Genomic DNA, 25299 nt, shown 5'->3' with positions numbered 1-25299 from the left:
TTTCAAAATCATCCTGCATGCATTTGTGGTACATCATTGAAAAGCTTAAAATCTCTTTTTTCTGGGGGAAGAAATTTCTTTAAGAGGAGGGCATTTTTTGACACCTTAAAAATAGGTCAAATCAGGTGAGTGGAAAAATAGGCATTTTTGAGACCTTTGAAATTTTCTTTGAGTTTTGGACACCCATCCTGGTACATAATAAATAATGAACACTTCAACATGTTTTGCTTACTCAAGTCTTTGATAATCAATATGCATGCACTAAGACATGTAGGTGGATGTACAATAATGAAGGAAATTGGTGTGTGAGTAAATGTAGATTTAATTTAGCCATGTGTTTTATTTTGTAAACAAACACGGCTAAACGGGGAGTTAGCTGTATAGTTAATGATAACTTTACTGCATACATTTTTTGATTTGGCTTGATTTTAATTTGTGCAAAGAAAAAACATTTCCAGAGGAATTTTAAGGGTTAAATTCCAAAACCATATTATTTTAATTTTGGCAGTGGGCTTTTAAAGTATTTCTTCAATTATGATTAAAAAATGTGAATGCGAGATACTGAGAATAATAGGCTCCATATGCATGAAGGGAACATATAAATGTGAGTACATAACACTATCTATTTATTGTATTTAGCCTTGAAGCCTAGGCTCTAGGCTTTATGATTTAAGCATATAATGTATCTAATACATCGATATCATCCCATAATAAGTCATCCAAATGGCAACAAGGGTCAAATAGATGATGGATAGCAAGCTAGCCATTTAGCCTGCTGTGTCCATCATTCTCGCGCTAGCGTTCGACTGCAATATACGTCTTTTTTTGGCATTCCGGGAACTCGAGGTGCAAGCATGAGCGAGCATCATTAAAGACACTCTGATTTGAACGAGATATTATCAAGTACTTACCTTGTTTCGATCCAAAAACTCTGTGTAGCATTTATCACCAAGTATCAAGACACAGCTGTGAATGGCCACAGCCGCTGTTTGTGGGGATTTTATGGGTGAAACACGGTAATATAACAAGGGTCGCGACGTGGAAGTCACTGACAAAAAGGAGTGGTCAAGATTTTCTTTTTCAAATATTTACCCTGTAAAACGTTTTTTTTTTTTTTTCCAATTTTTCTTTTTTGGATCGATTATTTATCGTTTAAAATGTCGGGGAAAATGCGACAGTAACAAAAAAAATGCAATTAAGCAATAGTTATGAGGTAGGTATCTGTGACCTATTTACAGACACTATTTTTTTCCATTGTGATGTAATTTGTTTAAAAGTTTAAAATATGCGAGTGAATAATTTTATAAAGTCATTTAAAAAAACAAGAACAAAAAAAATATTAGACATCAATTAATGATTCTAAGCTAAAAATGATAGACATTTCAAATCATAAATATAATTACTTGCCTTCTTTTTATGGCTGGGTTGAAACAAAAGCAGTTGTGCATTGTCTGTAAACTGGGGTCTCCTGGGTAAAACGGACAAATTAAAAATAGTCCGGGGGCATAATGCGGCATGAAACTGCTATGGCAGCATCTAGACATATTTTTCTATCAAACACAACAGTTCTGTTGGCTTAAAATACAGCAGTTTATTTTAAAGAGTAGTGCAACAGCAGAATCGGATTTTTCAGCCTTGTATGTGTTTTCTAGCCTGGAACTCCAGAATTACCGCTGTTTCAGACATAGAGTCTGGGACCCTGCTCATTATTGGCCTCTTGAGCCCGAACGAAATCATCCGTGCAATTAGATTCGTTTATTTGCGTGATGTTTTCTTAACGAGGAATGTCACTCTTGCGCGTCGGAATTCGTCTCTACAACAACACAGGTGGTGAACTGGAGAGCCAAGAATATGTTCAAATCCGCTATAAATTCAGTTTTAAATGACCAAAAACACATCGAGTCGCTAAAACCAACAGTCTGTATCGTGCTAGCCATGTTGACTAGACTTCTCCGTTCTCCACTCTCCTCGTGTGTTAAAGTCCTTGCCCTAGAGTTTCTTGTCGCTTTACCACGTCCGCCCATCGCTGATTGGTCCACCCCGCTGTCTGTTTGCTGTGGCATGTTCCGCCCTGGGAATTTGACCGCCAAACAGTCGTCCAACTCTATAGCTGGAACAGCGGTTAGTCTAGAGTTCCAGGCTGTGTGTTTTATGTGTATATATATGTCAGAGGTTGCGCTAGACTTTTTCGTTGTCTGTCATTTTGACTGACAGTGTCATAAAAATCCGGTCATAATCTATTGTTACCCGTCACTTACATTTTTAAAATGATAATAATGACATTCAATAGTATTTAGTTTTCATTCATTTTTAATTAATATTCTGTCTGAACAAGCTTAACAAGAGGCAAACAGACAGGGGAGTGCACCAATCAGCGACGGGCAGATGCGCGGTTAGCAAAGTGACGAGGGCAGGACGAGGGACTTGCGCGCGGAAGTAAACATATGAGGAGAACGGAGTTTATTCAACATGGCTAGCGCGAGACAGACTGTTGTCAATGACTCGCGAGACAGACTGTTGTCAATGACTCGTTTCGATGTGTTTTAGCTCATTTAAAACTGAATTTAACGTGGATTGGAACATATTCTCGGCTCTCCCGTTCGCCATCCGTGTTGTTGTAGAGACGACTTTCGGCGCGCAAAGAGTGACGTTGCTCGTGAAGAACGCGTCACGCAAATAAACAAATCTGATTTGTCGATTGATTTTGTACCTACTCGAGAGGCTGTGTCCCAGACTTTTCTCTCAGTGTTGAAAAATACAGGGAGAACAGTTTGGCCGTGCCAGGCAAACACTCAGTTGCCTTGACATTTTTCTGAGTAAGGCCAACGACGTCATGCATCAAGAGAGACAATAGCTAATTAATATGCTCACTCGCCACCCTGTGGTCTGGGGTGTGAATTGCAACCTGTCAAAATGACAGATGGACTTCAGTTTTTTCCGCCACCGTTTTAAAAAAACGGTCAACGACGGAAAATATTCGGTTAACGCGACCCCTGATATATATATATATATATATATATATATATGTATATATATGCACAGTGGGGCAAATAAGTATTTAGTCAACCCCCAATTGTGCAAGTTCTCCTACTTGAAAAGATTAGAGCGGCCTGTAATTGTCAACATGGATAAACCTCAACCAAGAGAGACAGAATGTGGAAAAATAAACAGAAAATCACATTGTTTGATTTTTAAAGAATTTATTTGCAAATTAGAGTGGAAAATAAGTATTTGGTCACCTACAAACAAGCAAGATTTCTGGATGTCAAAGAGGTCGAACTTCTTCTAACGAGGTCTAACGAGGCTTCACTCGTTACCTGTATTAATGGCACCTGTTTTAACTCATTATCAATATAAAAGACACCTGTCCAAAACCTCGGTCAGTCACACTCCAGACTCCACTATGGCCAAGACCAAAGAGCTGTCGAAGGACACCAGAGACAAAATTGTAGACCTGCACCAGGCTGGGAAGACTGAATCTGCAATAGGTAAAACGCTTGGTGTAAAGAAATCAACTGTGGGAGCAATTAGTAGAAAATGGAAGACATACAAGACCACTGACAATCTCCCTCGATCTGGGGCTCCATGCAAGATCTCACCCTGTGGCGTCAAAATGATAACAAGAACGGTGAGCAAAAATCCCAGAACCACACGGGGGGACCTAGTGAATGACCTACAGAGTGCTGGGACCACAGTAATAAAGGCTAGTATAAGTAACACAATGCGCCGCCAGGGACTCAAATCCTGCACTGCCAGACGTGTCCCCCTCTTGAAGAAAGTACACGTACAGGCCCGTCTGCGGTTCGCTAGATAGCATTTGGATGATCCAGAAGAGGACTGGGAGAATGTGTTATGGTCAGATGAAACCAAAATAGAACTTTTTGGTAGAAACACAGGTCCTCGTGTTTGGAGGAGAAAGAATACTGAATTGCATCCGAAGAACACCATACCCACTGTGAAGCATGGGGGAAGAAACATCATGCTCTAGGGCTGTTTTTCTGCAAAGGGACCAGGACGACTGTTCTGTGTAAAGGAAAGAATGAATGGGGCCATGTATTGAGATATTTTGAGTGAAAATCTCCTTCCATCAGCAAGGGCATTGAAGATGAGACGTGGCTGGGTCTTTCAGCATGACAATGTTCCCGAACACACAGCCAGGGCAACAAAGGAGTGGCTTCGTAAGAAGCATTTCAAGGTCCTGGAGTGGCCTAGCCGGTCTCCAGATCTCAACCCTGTAGAAAATCTGTGGAGGGAGTTGAAAGTCCCTAATGCCCAACGACAGCCCCAAAACATCACTGCTCTAGAGGAGATGTGAATGGAAGAATGGGCCAAAATACCAGCAACAGTGTGTGAAAAGCTTATGAAGAGTTACAGAAAACGTTTGGCCTCCGTTATTGCCAATAGAGGGTACATAACAAAGTATTGAGATGAACATTTGGTATTGACCAAATACTTATTTTCCACCATGATTTGCATTAAATTCTTTAATAATCAAACAATGTGATTTTGTTTTTGTTTTTTTCCACATTCTGTCTCTCAGGGTTGAGGTTTACCCATGTTGACAATTAGAGGCCTCTGTAATATTTTCAAGTGGGAGAACATGCGAGATTAGTGGTTGACTAAATACTTATTTGCCCCACTGTATATAAATGATTCCCCCCCAGATTATACTGAAAATTTTAAACTGTTTTAAAACTGCCTATTATTTGCATTAATTCATATTTCGGTATTTTTTCCGCTTACTTTCTTTTTTTTCTTCATGTAGTCATATTAGGTAGTCATATTTCAGATACCTGAAATATCCACTTAAGTACTTAATGAAGTACTTGTACTTTATTACCTCCCACTATTGATAAAAATAAGACACAGATGTCTGGAACAGGGTGTTGGGGACATAGGAAAAGACAGACTGACCCAGTCCAGACCAGGTGTCAAGACAGGGGCAAGTTGGGGGCTTCCCTCCCCATCTGTCTCTTCGCCCTTCATCTCCACCATCCTCTGTAGGACACTACAATCCTCTGTCCTGGCCATGTGGTGCTGTGTGTTGGTTTTAGTGCGTCCTAAAAACACATTGTTAAACACACTTTTAAAGGTTCCTAAAAGCATTTTTCCTCTCAGGGCTTTGGCACTTTAATCTACTATTAGGTTTCACGTGCAGCACGGGCACACCTGGGGAGACAAATGAAATAAGATGGCCTCTGACAGCTCACGCACATTGTCGTGTCCTTGTTAAAGAGAAAAAAATGAAAAAAAGAGGCCTAATCAGATTTATTGTTTTAATCAGAGAGGGGAGGTGTTGCCCTCTCTTTGGCATGATCACTTTTTGACCTTACTGCTCTCCCAAGATGTGGTCCTGTTAGAGTTTTAGTAGTTGAGAAGGGTAGTGATTAAGCCCTGATATGTCCTCTGTAATGTACTGTATTTTCCCCAATTTGCCATTATAATGGTTGCTGCTCACTTCTCACAATGTAAATGAAAGGATTGAACTTTATTTTGATGCAATTGGTAGGAGTGGGTGGTGGAGGGAGTGCTGGTTGTGCTCTCCTTCTACCAATCCCTGAAGGTTGGCCAGGGCTCAGGGCGTAGGGGTGTATTGAGCTTGCTCACCCTTGGGATACCAGGGTAGGCGTCTGGCTTGCCCATCTCCTGCACAGCAGTCATATTCTCCCGTATGACTTAGGCTATGTTCATACTGCAGGTCTTAATGCACAATTCCATTTTTTTGTCATATCAGTTTTTTTGGCGTGCCCGTTCAGACTGCCTTTGTCCATTGTGCATGTTCAAGTATCACGCATGTGCACTAATTTGCAGTCTGAGATATGCTGAGCAAACTGACCCGCAGGAGCATCAAAACAAATGACTACACATGACGCACACAAACATTTACAGACAATTTATAAGCAATCTTAAAATATTGCTCATTTGGAGCAGAGAGAAAACTGAGCATTCTCAGGCTTATCTTCAACCCATTTTATTTTTTTATGACTGTTGTCAAGCCTGTCCCTTCCCCAAAAGCCGCATTCAAGCTAGGCGCCAAACCTAATGCACAGCTGCACCGCTACCGTAGTGCCCTGTCTCTCTCGCTCTATGCTTACGTAATTGCTGCAATAATTCCGATTTGGGAGACTTGACAGTTCAGACCGCCACCACACTCTGGAATAATGTGGCCCAGATTGGATTTAAACCACATACGAAAGGCATCCAGATCGGATTTGAAATGGTCCACTTCTATGCGACTTTTCCCGTTCAGACCGTCAAGTTAATGCCTCTCTCGAGTCAGAAAAACACGAAAAAATCTGATTCGTGCATTAAGTGGTATGAACTTAGCCTAACACACACAGTAGCATGGGCATACACATGACTAGGTGCCACTGAACATATTGTAGGACGTCATATCCCCTCCCCACACGGTGTTCCCTTCAGTATGAGTCGACAACAACAGTACTTGTATCCGGTAGAATGTACTGTACATATATTTAACGATGCTAAAGAAATTTAATTTATTTAATGATGATGATAAAGATAAGAAAACTACATTCTAGCAGCGATGTTTTGTCATGACATGCTCTTTGGCTATGTGCACCTGTGTAGCAGTTCTAGACACAAGAGATATTTTTCCTTTCTGAATTGCAGGATTACACTCGCTTCCTCCTTCTCAATATATATTGTGAATATATGTAATGTGTTTATTTTTTTATTTTACATTTCTCTACTTACATACCACACTTATTTAACTGAAGATGAACGAGAGGTCTTTTCAGTCCCATTTCTGGCTTTCAACCAGCTGCTGTTCATCCTGACAGACTTCCCTCTGGTTCAGGAAGACAGGGTCACTGTAGGGTCATTTCCAAACATGAAGACGAGGGTCATGCAGAGTGAGAGAGCGAGTGAGAGGAAGAGAGAGGGAGAGCGTCCTCGCCTCTGTCCGACCTGTTGTTAAAATGTTTTTTATTGGATCTTTTCCACTTTTGAAGTGGAACCAAGGAGTAAAATTGCTCTTATCTTCTTCCTGTCCCTTTTTCCTGAGACGAGAGATGGTTTTTGCCTGAGAGTTAAAGGGATATGAGAATGCCGTGGCTGTCAAAGGGCAGGTTCAGCAGAGACTTTGTGCTTTATTTTTATGTGCGTATACATGTGTAAGGTACATATGATTTTATCGGTTTTAATGATGAACCTTTTGGAAACTCTATCATGTGATGAATAATTTTTACAACCCTGCAGCTGATTTGAGAATTAACCATGCACATTTAAACTCATGTTAAATGAGGTAGTGAAGACCTGCCACTTCCCAGCATGCTTTGTAGTATTGTGTAAATACTTGTACTATGATATATTATAACTTTATTGCTATGTACTAATCAAAATATGACCTCAGGGAACATACTTTTTTGCCGTATTAGAATAAAGTGTAATTGCACATCCACTCGGTGGGTGGCAGTGGCTCTCTCATTTTCAGAGTGTGTGCAGTATTTTTGAACCAAACAAGAGCACACAGCAAAGAGATATGAACAGCTGTGTGCTCTTTTCGGGCTGGGCTCACGCAGCGACCCACTGTCTTTTCCGGTTTTCATGTGTCCGCCCGAGAAGCGCCATGTTCGGCTTGGGAGCGTCACGACGACTGCCCTTACCTCCAGTTCTCTCACGGCTGCCGAGAATGTATCGTTTTCAGTTTGGCTTTGACTTTTAATACAGTGGAAGAAAAAGAAAGACCACTCTATTTGCTGTGTCTGAAAATGTTTGCAGCGGACAGCGGGAAGCCAAATCAATTAAGACAGTTAAAGACATAAGACCCCAATCTCATTGATAAGGTGCTTGATTGTTTTTCAGCGAAAACATGCCGAATATTGCCAACAATCATCCCGCTTTGTCAGCTTTACATCAGTAAACCAGATAGCACTGTTTAGCATGCTCAGTGCAAACTAACTACCACAGTGTTAGTCTGTCCCTCTTTCCAATTACACTGTCGTTTTTTGTTCTGTAAATTTTTTTTTTTTTTTTTTTCGGTCAAATTGTTTAGCATATTGTCCTCATGAGTTAATGTTGCTAATCAATTTGAATTTATCATTACAGTATTGGCCCAAATATAAGATGTGTTTTTTTGCGTTGAAATAAGATTGAAAAAGAGGGGGTCGTCTTGTGTTCGCGGTCCCCATACCCATTCATGATGCTAGATGACGCCAGATATCATTGAAGCGATGTTCTGTTATGACAGATCTCAGCTACTCTCCCCATTCACGACGCTAGATGGCGCCAGATATCATTGAAGCGATGTTTTGTCATGACAGGTTTCAGCTACTAGTTTAACCAGTTTGCATTGTTTTATTGCAATGTTTTTCCTTATTCAGATTTGTTTCAAGACTACAGTTAGATTTCACTTTAATAGTTAATGCAGTTATTGCAATTTTGTTGTTTTATCACAATAGATTGGTTTATTTACATTTCAAAAACCAGAAGCCATTCATTTACGAATGTGATTGCACTTTAGTTTACGTATTTAAATGTTCAGATATTAAGATTTGAATGAGGCAAAATAACATGCTTATGCTCTCAAATATATTGTTATAATCATTTGTTTCAGATGTACTGTAATTATTTTCTGTATAAAAATTCATTTGGTGTTCAAAAAGTCTTTTTTTCAAACTTGAGTCTTGAAAAAGAGGGGGTCGTCTTATAATCAGGGCCGTCTTATATTCGGGTCAATACGGTATTTATTTTCTATTAAATTTTATTTTTCGGTATCAAATGGCCAAAAAAACGTACCTTGAGTGTATTTTTACAGTTTGGATGTGTCTTTTTTTTTTTTTTTTTTTTTTTTTTTTTAATTCAGGCAAATCGATGCACTTTGTCTTTTCTGTTACAAACAAAAGAATGTTAATAAAGGTCTACTTTATTGTAAATTAATCTATATAACTTTTTTTCTTTAATAGAAAAAAGATATAATGTTAGACAGAGGTGTACTTATAATAATAATTTTATAGACAAATGATACTATTTACAGTGGTACATCTTCCGGGGAAAGAATAAAAGAAAATAATTGAGAAGCACTGGTTTAACAAAACAACAAAAATATACAAGACTGTAGAACAGTAAAATGTTGCTTGCACTGATCAGGGGGCAGCTGGAGAGGATTTTGGCTGTAACATGCTAGCAAAGTAGGGATGCATTTAATGATTACCAACGATGCAATCCTATCAAAAACCACAAGCCATACTGCTGCTTTAATTGAGTTTTTCTTTTGGGGTTGGGGGTGCCATTGTGGTCAAGAGTGGTCACATCTGTGTGATGAACACCATCTCGTACTGTAACTGCTAAGCCTTCGTGATTGGATTCAGGAATCTATTACTGTGGGCACTTCACCAGTGTATGACTACGGTACCAGCTGTAATGAAGGGCACAGATTGCAAAACTCTAATCAGAAACTTTTTTTAAGGGGGGGTAATTCAATGATCATTTCTAAAGCTGTGCCACAAGGAATCTATTGTGGCAGGGAAATTGTATTTTAGGTCAATAAATTTGTGGCACTGGTGAATGTTTGCATGCCGCTCTATATTGAATTTAGTGGAAATTAGTCCAAAAATTTAAAATAATAAAAAATTAAAGTAATTAATAGATCACAAATTCTACTCTTCAATTCATTTTAGGCTCAACTGAGTTTTGATGTGAATGTCTCATCTGCCTATTGATGATCTCCGTAGATGGGATTAGATTAGGCTAGATCAGATTAGGGATTGTTTGGGATAAACATTCAGTTTGACGCCGGACGTTGGTAATCTACTGGTGGCTTTGTCACAAGTGGTATTTACAGTATCTTGCAGTGATTCATTTGACTTAAGCGAGGTAAAAGAAGGACTGTTTTTTGCAGTTCCATATTTTCTTAACTCCTCCATGCCAACTGTACTTTGTTAAATTATCTAATAATTAACATAGTCGTTAAATCAGTGTTGTTTTTGGCATCTGTTTTAATTTTTGTCGTAGTCTTTTGTACGAAAATGCTTATTACTCTTTGTCATATTTTAGTCATTTCAAAATGTGTTCGTCTTTGTCTGATTTTTGTTGACGAAAATGCAGACATATTTCGTGTAGCTTTAGCCGACGCATACTCAAAGTCTTTTCGTCTGCAAAATGAAAAAGTTTAGTCCAAAAATGAATAAATAAATAAAGGTTTCTAGCAATTTAGAATAAACATTGACAGGTGATCACATATTGTAGCGTCTTCAAGAACAACGACAACTTGGTGATGATTTTACACACTCGGCAAGAAAACAGTACAATACAGTGATCCCCTCGTTTTTCGCGGTTAATGGGGACCAGAACCCGCCACGATAAGTGAAAAATCGGGAAGTAGGGCACCCCCCCCAATTTTTTGTTTTTAATTTTTTTTGTGTGTGTGTGTTCAATGTATTTATTCAGATTGAGCAAAGAAATACAGTAGGGAGAACAAGTATTTAATACACTGTCAATGGGAAAACCCATTGGCAGTGTATCAAATACTTGTTCTCCCCACTGTACATACAAGACATGTTTTTTCTCTTTTTCCCAAAGTATAATTTATGTGTATATATCTTAATAAATGGTTTTTAAGCACTTCAAATGTAATAATTATGTTAGGTTTTAAAATTGTTACTTTCCTACCGAATTATTTTTAAACAGCCTATAAAGTAGAAAAAATGTCTTTATTAAATGCTTCATTGAGTAGGTCCATTCAAATCTGCTCAAGCTGCTCACTTACTTACATTGAGTTGCCACAGCAACTGTTTAATAAGTTAAACGATGATTGAATTTGAATTTGAATTTTCAACTTCCAAGCATCTCTGAGAAGATTAAACCTCAACATCTGTCAATCATTGCTAACTTCAATAAGCAACTCCAGTGCGCTGCTTGACCAAGAAAAGCTTCAGGAGCGAAAGTGAGAGATTACGCAATTTGATCGGGATAGCTCTCAAAAATACTGCATTTACTTATAAATTTTTTAATTGGAAAAAAATCTGCAATGGACTAAGGGCGGGAAGTTTGAATCATAAAGTACAAGGGATCACTGTATTTTCAATTAGTTATACCCACCTGGATGCCAAGAATTGTATACAAAAAAAGTTGCCTGAGAGTTTGATGACGCTTGCCACGCTAAATGGTAATGCTCACAAGAACGCTAATGCTATGCTAGAGTCCAAGTTATGTTGATTGTGTGATGATCTCTCAGCACAGCTCTTTAAAGGCTAAAGCAACATTGCATGTTCTCTCTTGACAAGATAAGAAAATAAATCTTACCATGTTTTTCAAGACAAGAAAGCCTGGCGCCTGGAGCGGAAAACGATGAGTGGTGGTGGGTGCAGGACGTCACATGAGTGACACAACCAAACACTGCTACAACGCAGGCTACTATATACAATAACATACAATACATACAATAAGAAAATGTCATACATTGTGAACTTTTGACGGAAGCTATGGCACATTTTCATCTTGTTGTCTTTTCATCAGACGAAAACGGGCATTTAGTCTACCAAGACAAGTTTTTAGCTCGTTATCGTCTCATCATTGTGATTTCCTTATTGACGATGTTGACAAAAACAATGGGTTAAATGTAGGATTTGACTAATGGGTCTCGACCATTTGCATTCAGGATGTCATGGCTCAAAGAAATTAAATAACTAAATTTTTTTTTTTTTTTTTTTAAAAACACTTCAGTTCACCCATTGATTTTACAGCTAGCAAGCAAGTTACTTGTCACTGACATTGACACCATTTACTGGGAATAGACAGAAGTGATTCTTTTTGATTATTTTATTTGTAATGAACAACGGGCAAATGGGTATTGTGTGGTTGTCATGAGTCCAGGGGTCGCGTTAACCGAATATTTTCCGTCGTTGACCGTTTTTTTAAAACGGTGACGGAAAAAACTGAAAATAAATTTCCCTACTATCACTGATGAGCTTTCAGAGCAACACATTTCTTTGTTTGGAATTGATACTACCATTTGCATCACGAATAGGGGCAAAAGTTCCTTCATGCCTTTTGAGGCAATATCCAGCAAAATGGCTGTTGACAACTATGCAAAATACAGTGGGGCAAATAAATATTTACTGTAGTCAACCACCAATTGTGCAAGTTCTCCTACTTGAAAAGATTAGAGAGGCCTGTAATTGTCAACATGGGTAAACCTCAACCATGAGAGACAGGATGTGGAAAAAAAACAGAAAATCACATTGTTTGATTTTTAAAGAATTTATTTTCAAATTAGAGTGGAAAATATGCATTTGGTTACCTACAAACAAGCAAGATTTCTGGCCGTCAAAGAGGTCTAACTCCTAACGAGGTCTAACGAGGCCCCACTCGTTACCTGTTGGCACCTGGCACCTGTTTTAACTCATTATCGGTATAAAAGACACCTATCCACAGACTCAGTCAGTCAAACTCCAAACTCCACTATGGCCAAGACCAAAGAGCTGTCGAAGGACACGAGACAAAATTATAGACCTGCATCAGGCTGGGAAGACTGAATCTGCAATAGGTAAAACGCATGGTGTAAAGAAATCAACTGTGGGATCAATTATTAGAAAATGGAAGACATACAAGACCACTGATAAACTCCCTTGATCTGGGGTTCCATGCAAGATCTCACCCCATGGCGTCAAAATGATAACGAGAACGGTGAGCAAAAATCCCAGAACCACATGGGGGGACCTAGTGAATGACCTACAGAGAGCTGGGACCACAGTAACAAAGGCTACTATCAGTAACGCAATGCGCTGCCAGGGACTCAAATCCTGCACTGCGAGACGTGTCCCCATGCTGAAGCCAGTACACGTCCAGGCCCGTCTGCGTTTTGCTAGAGAGCATTTGGATGATCCAGAAAAGGACTGGGAAAATGTGTTATGGTCAGATGAAACCAAAATAGAACTTTTTGGTAGAAACACAGGTTCTCGTGTTTGGAGGAGAAATAATACTGAATTGCATCCGAAGAACACCATACCCACTGTGAAGCATGGGGGTGGAAACATCATGCTTTGGGGTTGTTTTTCTGCAAAAGGGACCAGGACGACTGATCTGTGTAAAGGAAAGAATGAATGGGACCATGGATCGAGAGATTTTGAGTGAAAATCTCTTTCCATCAGCAAGGGCATTGAAGATGAGACGTGGCTGGGTCTTTCAGCATGACAATGATCCCAAACACACAGCCAGGGCAACAAAGGAGTGGCTTCATAAGAAGTATTTAAAGGTCCTGGAGTGTCAGCCAGTCTCCAGATCTCAACCCCATAGAAAATCTGTGGAGGGAGTCGAAAGTCCGCGTTGCCCATTAACAGCCCTAAAACATCACTGCTCTAGAAGAGATCTGCATGGATGAATGGGCCAAAATACCAGTAACAGTGTTTGAAAAGCTTGTGAAGAGTTACAGAAAATGTTTGGCCCCCGTTATTGCCAACAAAGGCTACATAACAAAGTATTGAGATTAAGCCTGAATGATATATCATTTAAACATCGCCATCGCGATGTGCGCGTTCGTGATATACCATCGCAAGGACAAGTGATAGTTTCTATTTTTTTTTATCCCCATACGCCTTGCTTTCTGCTCTGCGCACAGCCTCCCTCTCCCAGCTCTTTGAACCTCACAGTCACTGCAGCACTTGCTTATTAAAGTTAACGATGCTGGTTGTCTTTGATCTTGCCAAAGAAGCGGACATCACAGTGCAGCAAGTGTCAATCATCGTTTAACTTGTTAAACAGTTTTTGCAAGGAAGCCGCTTTAGAATGAATGCATGTGTGTGGAGACGTTCGAGACATATAAAATAAATGCCAGAAGTGATCATGAGGAGTTTGTAATTTCTACATGTCACTCCAAGACTCACAGCTAAGGTAGAAAGGTAGGTAAAGTATTTAATAAAGCCAAGCATTTTTCTACTACAGTACTTTGTTCTTGTTCAAAAATTATTTGGTTGGACAGTTATGTTTAAAACTGATCATAATTATTACATTTGAAGTGCTTTATTAATATATATATATATATATATATGTATGTATATATATATATACACCCACACATTTTTTAAAATCATACTTTGGGGGAAAAGTGAGAAAAAAACATGTCTTATATGTATCTCTTTCCAATGCTAAATCTGAATAAATGCATTGAGCACACACACAAAAAAATAAAAATTTCGGGGGCGGGGTGCGCAACTTTGCGGTTTTTCACTTATCGCGGGGGTTTTGGTCCCCATGAACCGCGAAAAACGAGGGATCACTGTACACTGTGGTCATGGTGAGTCAAACAGCCAAACAGCTATTCAAGTCATCTATTGAAAATTTCTTTAAAAAAAAAAAAAAAATATGGTTATATATATATATATATATATATATATTTTTTTTTTTTTTTAAATATTGCAATATAATATCGCAAACCCCCCAAAAATCGCAGCAATAGTTTTTTCCAATATCGTTCAGGCCTAATTGAGATTGAACTTTTGGTGTTGACCAAATACTTATTTTCCACCATGATTTGCAAATAAATTCTTTAAAAATCAAACAATGTGATTTTCTGTTTTTTTTTTTTTTTTTTTTCACATTCTGTCTGTCATGATTGAGGTTTACCTATGTTGACAATTACAGGCCTCTCTAATATTTTCAAGTAGGAGAACTATAAAATACTTACTTGCCCCACTGTATGTAGGAATTTAATGAAGAATATGACTGTTAAGAAAATTCCAGATGCACTCACTTCATCAAGTCATATACATTATAAAAAAATGAGCAGATGTTTTTTGTCCTGAGTAATCCTCATCTGTAAACAGTGCACAGTATTTCATCATTTACACAAGATGACAGAACACAAGTTAAAATGATAGAAATGTCAATTTTAAGAGTATGATCCAATTTATGGCCTTTGATGGCAAAACTTTACGGGCTGGCTTGCCTCCAGCAGTGGGGCTCAATCCAAATAGCTTGAAAGCATCTGTAAGTTACACACTTGTAAATGAAATGTGTATCTCACTGAATTAAAATGGACCATCGGGGTAATGTTTTGCAGCTCTCTGTCCCGTATACGTGCAAAATACACACACAACACACATAAACACACACAAATGCACGCACTTTTGAATCAATTCTCGTCTCCGCTATCAATCCATATCTGGATCGTTTGGCCTGGTGATGTGAATAACTCGGGCTACGGGCTTAACAGCAACCCAATCCTTTATATATTTCACTAGTGTCAAAATGTCAAAATGAAGTGCTGCCTGCTCGCACTTTACCAGTTTCTCCTTTCCTTCCCTTTCGGAGGAGTGTAGCTCTAGTTTCATTAGTCTATTGATGGGCAGACATGCCAGGGTGAACTGTTGCCTGGTTTGTCATGCAACAAAGCTATTTTCAGCTAAACTAATCCTCCAGAAGGACTTTTTTGACCAGAGGTGGAATAATTATACCCTGTACCTTAAAAAAATTGAGTTTCTATAATTTTAGCCCTTAGTTTTTCTAGTTCAGCATCTGCCCATGATGACAATTATACATTGACATCACTTTTAGAAATGATGAGGTTTCAGAAGATGTTTAAAAAAGTAATCAGCCTATTTTGACAAAACAAGGAGAAGGAAGCAAAACATGAAAAAAAGTAAAAAGTCCTCTGGAAAAAAGAACACCTAAGTGAAGTACGAACACTGGAAAAATCTATTTAAATGTACATTATTTCCCACTACGGTCTGATGGTGACATGGAGCTAGGCGTTCTCATTGAGTGGGAATTAGAGTCGCGGGCACATCATTCAAGATGCATCAGCACTCAGGTAGCCAGCAAAGTGTAATTAGTTATGTCCCTTATCCCCGTGAAAGCTGCCGGCCACTTTCTCCCCTTCACCGTAAGCTTTGGCACGAGTGGCAGAGAGGGTCAGTGTTTAATAATGAACAGGTTGGGCCGGCTGTAACAGATACAGGCACCTGCTTTATGCATCAGTCAATTACCTAATTAGAACTCTCCCACAGGGGAAAGCTAATACCTCATCCCGGGGTTGGAAGACAACCCCTTTCCATGTGAATGGAGGCGCTCGCTAGACTAACAGATACCTGTGTGTGTAGCCGCAGCACAAGTGTGTGTGCTTGAGCCTTTGCGTGTGAGAACAAGAAGGAGGGAGCGCAGGGTAGGTTGTCTAGTAGTGTATTTCCTAGCACAGATCAGGTACCAAAGGACGCTCATGGGAAATTGTGCTCTATGCGAGTGTGATCCAATAACAATCCATGATCGGCCCACCTCCTCACGCACGCCTTGGCCTGCTTTCATACGTCCTGGCGAGAGAAAGTGGTCCACGGTGCCCGCAAAATAATATTTCCGCAAAGGTACAGGAACAGGGTTAATTCTTTGGGTCAGGGTTTGCTTTTTTATTTTGTTTTGTTTTGGCCACCAAATTAAGATCTTTATGCAGTGATTAGTGGTTGGTCTCCCTCACAGTTCTGAGTTTCAATCTAAATTCTGGGCTTTATCTGTGCCGTTTGCATGTTTGGCATTCCAAATCATGCATGTCAGTTTTAATTGGAGGAATCAAAATTGTTCATAGTTGTGATTTCGACTGGGAATCCTAATCACCATTGATCCATCTAGGGCAGGGGTGTCCAAACTTTTTGCAAAGGGGGCCAGATTTGGTGCGGTAAAAATGTGGGGGGCCGACCTTGACTCACGTCCTTTACGTAGAACAATATAGATTAAGCAAATTTTAGCAAGCCATTCTGTGTGTCATATTTGCTTTATTATTTGTTTTAATTACCGTATTGGCCCGAATATAAGACGGCCCTGATTATAAGACGCCTCTTTTTCAAGACTCAAGTTTGAAAAAAGACTTTTTGAACACCAAATAAATTTTTATACAGAAAATAATGACAGTACATCTGAAACAAATGATTATAACAATATATTTGAGAGAAAAAGCATTTTATTTTGCCTCATTCAAATCTTAATATTTGAACATTTAAATATGAAAAACTAAAGTGCAATCACATTCGTAAATGAATGGCTTCTGGTTTTTGAAATGTAAATAAACCAATCTATTGTGATAAAACAACAAAATTGCAATAACTGCATTAACCATCAAAGTGAGGTCTAACTGTAACTGTAGTCTTGAAACAAAACTGAATAATTAAAAAAAAAAAAAACAATAAAATAATGCAAACTGGTTAAACTTAAGAGTAGCTGAGATCAGTCATGACAGAACATTACTCCTCAAGTTCAGCATTCGCTTCAATGATATCTGGCGCCATCTAGCGTCGTGAATGGGTATAATGTCTAGACCCCGAATATAAGACGACTCCCACTTTTTCAGTCTTATTTCAATGTAAAAAACACAGTCTTATATTCAGGCCAATACGGTAGTAATTTCAACAATCTCGCAACTAGCCTTTGTGGCGTTCTCTTTCGATTCTCGGGCTCCTGCGAAATACTGCTGTGAAATTAAATTAGCTTCAAGTTGCTTCAATTTCTCGCTGTATCTTCCCTGTAATCTTGTTGTACATTTCAGCGTGTCTTGTTTGGTAATATTGCCTCACATTGAACTCTTTGAAAACGGCGACTGTCTCTGCAAATGGGGCAGACAGAGTTGTTGCGTATTTTGGTGAACAAATAGTCCAATTTCTACCTATCCTTGAAGCGTTGACCGTTGCAGTCAACTTTCTTTTTTTTTTTGTTGATTGACGCCATTTTAGAAAATTGGAAGGGTCACACGGGGTAATTTTGCTTAGAGTGCTGCTGCCTTTTAGTGGGTACATTTAGTGTGTAAGCTACTTCATATGCTGGTAACAGTACTGCTGACCACTTTATCAAGTCTATGTGCGGGCCGGAAGTTATTGATTTTATGACAGAGGCTGGGGGCCTGATGAAATTGGACCACGGGCCGCATTTGGCCCCCGGGCCGGACTTTGGACATGTCTGATCTAGGGTCAATCCCATCTGGAAAAAATCGTTTTAGCTTATACATTAGGTGTGAATTGGCGAGTGAATAATAATCTATATTTGTCAGATTGAATGGCAACCAGTTTAAAGTGTGTATGACACCAAAAAGCGTGTTTATTTCATATTTCACGTGGTGTTTTATGCTCCTGAATGAAATGGACCGCTTGGAGGTGTGTGGAAGCGATCGTTTTATATACCGTATTTTTCGGACCATTAGTCGCAGTTTTTTTCATAGTTTGGCTGGGGGTGCGACTTATACTCAGGAGCAACTTATGTGTGAAATTATTAACACATTATGATATCATTTCACATGTTATTTTGGTGTTTTGGAGTGACACTGATGGTTTGGTAAACTTGTTAGCATGTTCTTTATGCTATAGTTATCTGAATAACTCTTAATAGCTATGGACACGTTCGTGTTCTTACTTTGGCAATGTGTGTTCAATTGTATTATTGACTTTTTTAGATTGAAATGCATGCTTTTAGTTTCTGGCGCTTTCACGCCTACGTGGGAGCGCACTCGCGAAGAAGAGCGCTCACGCGCCAGAAGAAGACGGACAGTTACGCAGTGTCTCTGAGCGAATGGGCGAGAGAGAGAGAGAGAGAGAGAGAGGGGGGGGGGCATACATGGCTGCAAACATACGTTCATTGTTTATGCTTGTAAAGTATCTCTACAGAGGCAACACCTGTGTGGATCATCTTTTCTGTTGTTGTTGTGTGTTTTCCACCCGCGATCGGACACTCAGGGCCAATTGTGTGGTTGTTTGAATGATGTGCTAATGCTAGCGAACGCACGCTAACCATTTGTGTCATTGCTGTAGTCATTGATTTATGTTGATGCGAACCTGTTTGGTATCGAGGACGAAATTGATTGAGCAAATTATACGGACGTCCAGCATCGTCATTTGGGAGTTTAGCTCGCTCTATAGCCAGGACCGAGCCGTATCGTCCTGGTGAGGACAGTATGTTCACATTTCGGTGTTTATGCATTGTACACTGTACACTTATTCAGAATGTTGTTCTCTATTGTATATTTATATTAAATTGCCTTTCAAGATGACATATCTGTTCTATGTGTTGGATTTTATTTAGTAAATTTCCCCCCAAAATGCGACTTATACTCCGGTGCGAATTATACTCAGGTGCGACTTGTTGTATTCAATTTTTGAATCCCGCGCCACGAAAATGAGTTATGACTCTCTCGCTGTTTACGTCATGGCTGGTGCGACTTATACTCAGGTGCGACTTGTTGTCCGAAAAATACGGTATTCAATTTTTGAATCCCGCGCCATGAAAATGAGTTATGACTCTCTCGCTGTTTACGTCTTCGCCATGTAGTAAAGCATTATTTTGCCATATGCGTGATGACCATCTGGCAGCTACGCACTCCTCCGACGTCTGCCGGTTTGTCCGGCAGTCATTGTCCAGCTGCTTCCCTGCAAACGAGCCCTCTGCCCTCAGCAGAGCTGTAACTTGCTCGCCGCTGGGCAGATTGCCAATCGGCGTAGACAATCGACAACCCCGCCGTCGTGTGAAATGATCCGGGCTAGTTAGGTACGATTTTTCGCTTCGAAGACTTTGAAACATCATACGGTTCGGGTTAGCATGTCTGCTTGCTGTCACACCTCCTGGTTTGTTTACATTCTCCGAAGCCAGGGCAGGGAAATGACAAAAGCACGACTAACTACAGTGGCATAAAATATTGTTCGGGAGGTGCAACAGTAAAGGTGAAGTCGACAGTTTTGACCATTATGGAGTAATTTTGCCATGTCGTCCTGAATAAATGTATTTTTATTATATCATATTCCATTTAGCACAAGACTGTTATTAGTCATGACCATACCATTTATTTAGCTATTGGGGAAAAATACTTGGATAAAAGAATATCCTTTAAAAATATTGGAGTAGACAGACTGAAACAATGACATTTTGCGTCTCTCTTCGTTGCATTTTCCTCGTTCCTGAATAATTCCCCTTCAATGGGCTGAATAGTAAAACATATGATGCCGACGTCATCCTCCTGTTGGGGATGCTAGAGCTGTATAATGGTAGGCGTGGCTAACCGGCAGATTAAAAGACTAATTTCTCATCATCTGCACTTTGCCAAATTGTTGTATATAGTTGGATCGTTTCAAAATATGATTCTATATCACATAATAATGCTATTTGAGACTTTTTTTCTCCTGTCGTACACACTTTAAGGTGGATACAACCTCTTGCCTGTTTCCTGGCACTATAGAAAATGCATGGATTAATTGTGTTTGTCCTAATAGATGGCTCAGGTCTTATTCAATCAATTAATCAATCATGTGTTGACTAGACCCATAAATCCAGCCAAATTAGTGAGTTTAGTATGTTAACATTAAAATAACTCATCCTTCCTTGCAGGTTAGGGCATAACTTGAAATCGGGGCCTTAACATCAGGATGATCCATTACATGTAATAAACCAATGCCACTACATAACTCAAAATTACTTAAAAAAACATTATTTATATTATTTTATTACTCACATCAAGAGGTTATTAAACATGTCTGGAAGATTCTCATATCTGAATGAATAGAAATGATTTGTGCCATGTAGCTCATGAGACTGCAAACAACCCCACCTCTATTGGGATAGTAATGAATTAAACCAGTGAATTTCAACCAGCGTGCCGTGGCATATTAATGTGTCGGAAATTATCATCAGGTGTCCCTTTGATTATTATTCAATGCCACTGATTTGGACCCAAAAATATTTTTTTAACCAAAAACAAACTATCCGTTGTTCATCTGCCTGTGCCAATAAATGACAAATAGTAACAGGTGAAAAGATTGAATACCGTAATTTCCTGAATATAACGTGCACTTTTCCTCTCAAAATGCACTTGGAAAATCATGGGTGCACATTATACCCAGGTACAGGGATGGAGACAGAAAGCTTCATCATGATTCATGTTCCAGTGTCAGCATGGACCAGCACAATATTGCCTGATCTGAACGACAGTGATATAATAATCAACTTTCATGTTGCAAATAATTGTTTTCTTGATGATAGTTTTCACATCTAATAAAATGTAAATACTTTTGTTGTACTATTCGTCTATTATTTACATTTGTCTTACCTTGTCGGCCATGTTGTCTTGAAGAGAACGTATACGGCGATCCGTTGCCGACCATTACGATATATAACGTCACATTTTTGTTTCGGTAATACTGCACTCTGATTGGTCGAATGATTTCCGTGAATTCGTTTCGTCTGTACTGTGATCCGCTCTTTCCGATTACTGGTAAGAAACATATAAAAGATCGAGACACGAAACTTCAGTCCTCACATTTATTTTTTTATCAATCCAAGGAAAATACATTTATTTCATCGTGGTGAAACGAGTAAGTTATACAGCAGCTTTTGAAAGAAAAGTCATTGCCGTATCTCAGGAAGTTGGAATTAGAGAAGCAGCAAGACTGTTGGATGTAGGTGAATCGAGTGTGGGGTACTGGAGACATGTACACGAGCTTTGTTTTCTTGTCATGTATTGTCAATTTAGTGTCATGACTTACCAATTTGCTGTTCTTCAATTTATTGGTGCTAAAATTAGGGTGTGCTTTATACACGTGTACAAAAACTTTCCCTAGATTATACAGGTAAATTTCGGGTGCGCGTTATATTCGGGAAATAAGGGTACTCATCCGCTACATAAATGGAAGAAGGTACCAGATGTACTTGTAGATCCATATGCTGTGACATTTTTGTTCAGCAGTGTTCCTTGGCTCAATACAATTTGGGAAACACATAATTTGACGTTGGATGAGGACAGATCATAGTCAACACTAAGCGCACTTTCACACTAGCACTATTTAGTCTGTTTTAAACAGACTTTTTCCTTTTTGTCAGTTCGCTTGGTTTTATAAATGTGAACGGGCATCCGAACTATAGTTTGGACCAAACAAATGAACTCTGGTCCGCTTAAAAATCGTGGGTCTCGGTCTGCTTTAAGCGCACCCTGCTTCGCTTGTGAATGCAACCAAAGCAGGGTGCGCTTTTGCTACTTTACGTGCAACCTCACAGCGTGGAGCTGTGATGCTCCAGGCTGTGACGCCACACGCACAGCATCTTTGGAAGCAGAAGTACAGATTGCATGCTATTCAAAATCAACAATGGAAAAATGACAGATGAAATAAACATGGCCAAATGTTGTTGTGCTACGCTAAGCCGTTGCATTTGATACACAAAATCAGGTTCTAATGTGGTGTTTGCGTTTTACATGCTGTTCCTGAACGGACGGTGTGAGAGTGACAGTGGCCGAGACAGGCAAAACCTCTCGGGGCAGCCATTTAGTAAGTCTCGCTCTCCTGGAAGTGGCGACAACTTAGCAGTCCAAAACGTCACGAAGGGGAGAGCGATCGCACGCCTATGTGACTTGGGGTACCACGCGGTTCCATATCGTGGTTTAATTTCCCCTCTGTTCATTTTTATATACCGTATTTTTCGGACTATAGGTCGCACCTGAGTATGAGTGGCACCAGCCCAAAAATGTGCAATGAAGAGGAAAAAAACCTATATAAGTCGCACCCGAGTATAAGTCACATTTTTGAGGGAAATTTACTTGATAAAATCCAACACATGGAACAGATATGTCATCTTGAAAGGCAATTTAAAATAAAAATACAATAGAGAACAGCATGCTGAATAAGTGCACAGTATGATAATGTTACATGATGCATGAACAACGAAATGCGAACGTGCCTGGTGTGTTAACGTAACATAGCTATTAAGAGTTATTCAGATAACTATAGCATAAAGAACATGCTAACAAGTTTACCAAACCATCAGTTTCACTCTAAAACATCAAAATAACATGTGAAATGATATAATATTGTGTTAATATTTTCACACATAAGTCGCTTCAGTGTATAAGTCGCACCCACAGCCAAACTATGAAAAAAACATGCAACTTGTAGTCCGAAAAATACGGTACTCCAGTTCACTTGGCATAGAATCGGGAGGGTCTCTTGGTCTAATGTGAATGGCGCTTTCACACTAGCACAATTTGGTCTATTTTAAACGGACCAGAGTTTTTTCTCTTCTTTTTGTCAGATAGTCCGCTTCGTTTTGTGAATGTGAACGTGCATTCAAAATTTAGTTCGGATCAAACAAACGAACTCTCGTCCGCTCAGAAATCGTTGGTCTCGGTCCGCTTTAAGCGCACCCTGCATCGCATGTGAATGCAAACGGACCAGGATGTGCTTATGCTACATCACTTGCAGCGTCACACCGCTCTCCCTCCCCTCCGCTCCGAGGGAGGTATTTCCTCTTCTAAATTTGTCCAATCAATGAGTGCGCCTTTCGTCCACGTGATGCTACTCGGAAAGTTCGGTTGGCACAGTGTGAATACTGAACCTTGTGTACAAGTCACTGGTCCTCTTGGTCTTATGTTCAGTTGTGCTAATAGTGAGAACGCAGGGAAGGTCTGAGCAAACATTGCAACTCAAGACAGGGCGGTAAATAATACGATGGGACGTTTCTGCCAGCGCCCGACACCACAGCTTAGATGAGGCAAACGACCAGCTCTGAGGTAATCATGGCTGCTCATCAGCTATGATTAAGTCAGATATTTTAGCCCCGGGAGGTTGGCTGCGGTGACAATGGGGAGGTTACATCGGGAAAGACAATGAGTGATGAAGCACTCACTTCAAAAAGAACGGGCGGACGATGATTGAGTGCTTGGGATTGTCAGTGTTAGCCCCATCTACGTATGGCCCACCCCTGACTCATGACCTCACCCCACTGATGATGCTTATTAATAACCGCCATCATGTAAATATCTGCACCGCAACAGGAGTGGGTGAAATTGGGAGAGGATAAAAAGAACCAGGAAAACAATGGTGCTATTGAACCATTGGGATGTTTTATAGGTCATCAGGTGTGTTGTATATCCGTGTGTATATCCTAACCCTAACCCGTACTTCCTATTAATTAACTAAGACTTTTAAAACGGGATTTTTTTCTGACACACTTTGTACGATTAGATTCTAGTCATTAGAATGTCAAAATCCCTTTGCATGTGTAGCCAGAACCATAACAGAACAATGATTAACAATTAACAATTTCAAATAAAAAGTGCAAATTTCTACTAACCCATGTATCTGACAGTTGTGGCACTAAAACAAGAGTTGACAATACAGCTAGAGACAGCCATACTTCTATAAGCTTGTTCTCAGGTCAAAAAGTATGAATTAATAATGTAGTTGATCTTGTTTAATTGTTTCCGCTGTCTTGTCCTCTATTTGTCGATTAAAAAGTGAGAGACGCCGCCCACTTCTCGGTACAGTTACCAAAAGTGTAAGCCAAGCATGTGGCCTGCCTCAGCGAGAAATCCCAAAGTGCTTGGCGAGTCGTAGCTGCTAATACAGCTAATGCAGTAATGTACCGGCCGAGGCGATTAATGAGAGCGCTCTGCCTCTGACATCTCAGACACCCTAATGTTGCTGCAGCGTCTCTCTGGCCACGCTTTAATCCATCACTGGCCCCCGTAACCCAATTATGGCCTGACGCTTTACTTTAAGCCCTCCTCGGCTCGGTCTTTCACACACATCTGCAAAAGGGCAAACAGGCACACACACTTCTATATAGATAAGTGGGTTTGAGTGTGATCAGACAAGCATGTTTCACACACAAAAAAGACATGTGGGTAGGCAGAAACACTGTTATATCAGGAAGAGCAGGTAGCCTAAATGAGGCTATAACTGTGTGATGACAAATGCGCTGTATAAAATGTGTAGTTTGTTTTGTTGGTGTAGGGCATTTTATTTGATTATTTGTCTGCCAAGACCATTACATTAACAATAACTAAACAAACCAATGAACTAACAAGCAAATTCTATTTTAATTCTGATCAATAATTTGCATGCTACACATGGTAGCATATTGATACATTACATCGCAAGCAGTAGCCACTTTTGCTCTACTTGCCTTTCATCACTCAGCAGAGGGGATGTAAGTAAGCAAGTAAGTATCATTTGTAACAGAAAGGGCAAGATTTGAAAAATATGGAGGGTTACAGATGTGAGATGGTTTTGCTATAAAGCACTTAACAATCACAAAAATAAGTATCAGTCATTCACACCCATATACCAGGCTACTGACCCTCATGAGTACTGTATAACTCACATGCTGAACAGAACAGAAATACAGTGAATCCCTGTTGGTCTTAAAAAAACATATTTTGAGTCACCACATAGAGGATGTTGCAATTATCAAGTAGGAGGTAGGTTGATTTTGGCACTGTCTAAACATAATATAGAACAGTCGTCCTCAACGTTTTTTGAAGCACGAACCGGTGTAATGTGGGCCTTTTTATCACGTACCGGCAATAGGTAGCAGAAAATGACAGTCGAT

This window comes from Corythoichthys intestinalis, chromosome 17 (assembly GCF_030265065.1).
Source record: "Corythoichthys intestinalis isolate RoL2023-P3 chromosome 17, ASM3026506v1, whole genome shotgun sequence".
Taxonomy (NCBI): domain Eukaryota; kingdom Metazoa; phylum Chordata; class Actinopteri; order Syngnathiformes; family Syngnathidae; genus Corythoichthys; species Corythoichthys intestinalis.
This window is presented reverse-complemented; position numbering follows the sequence as displayed.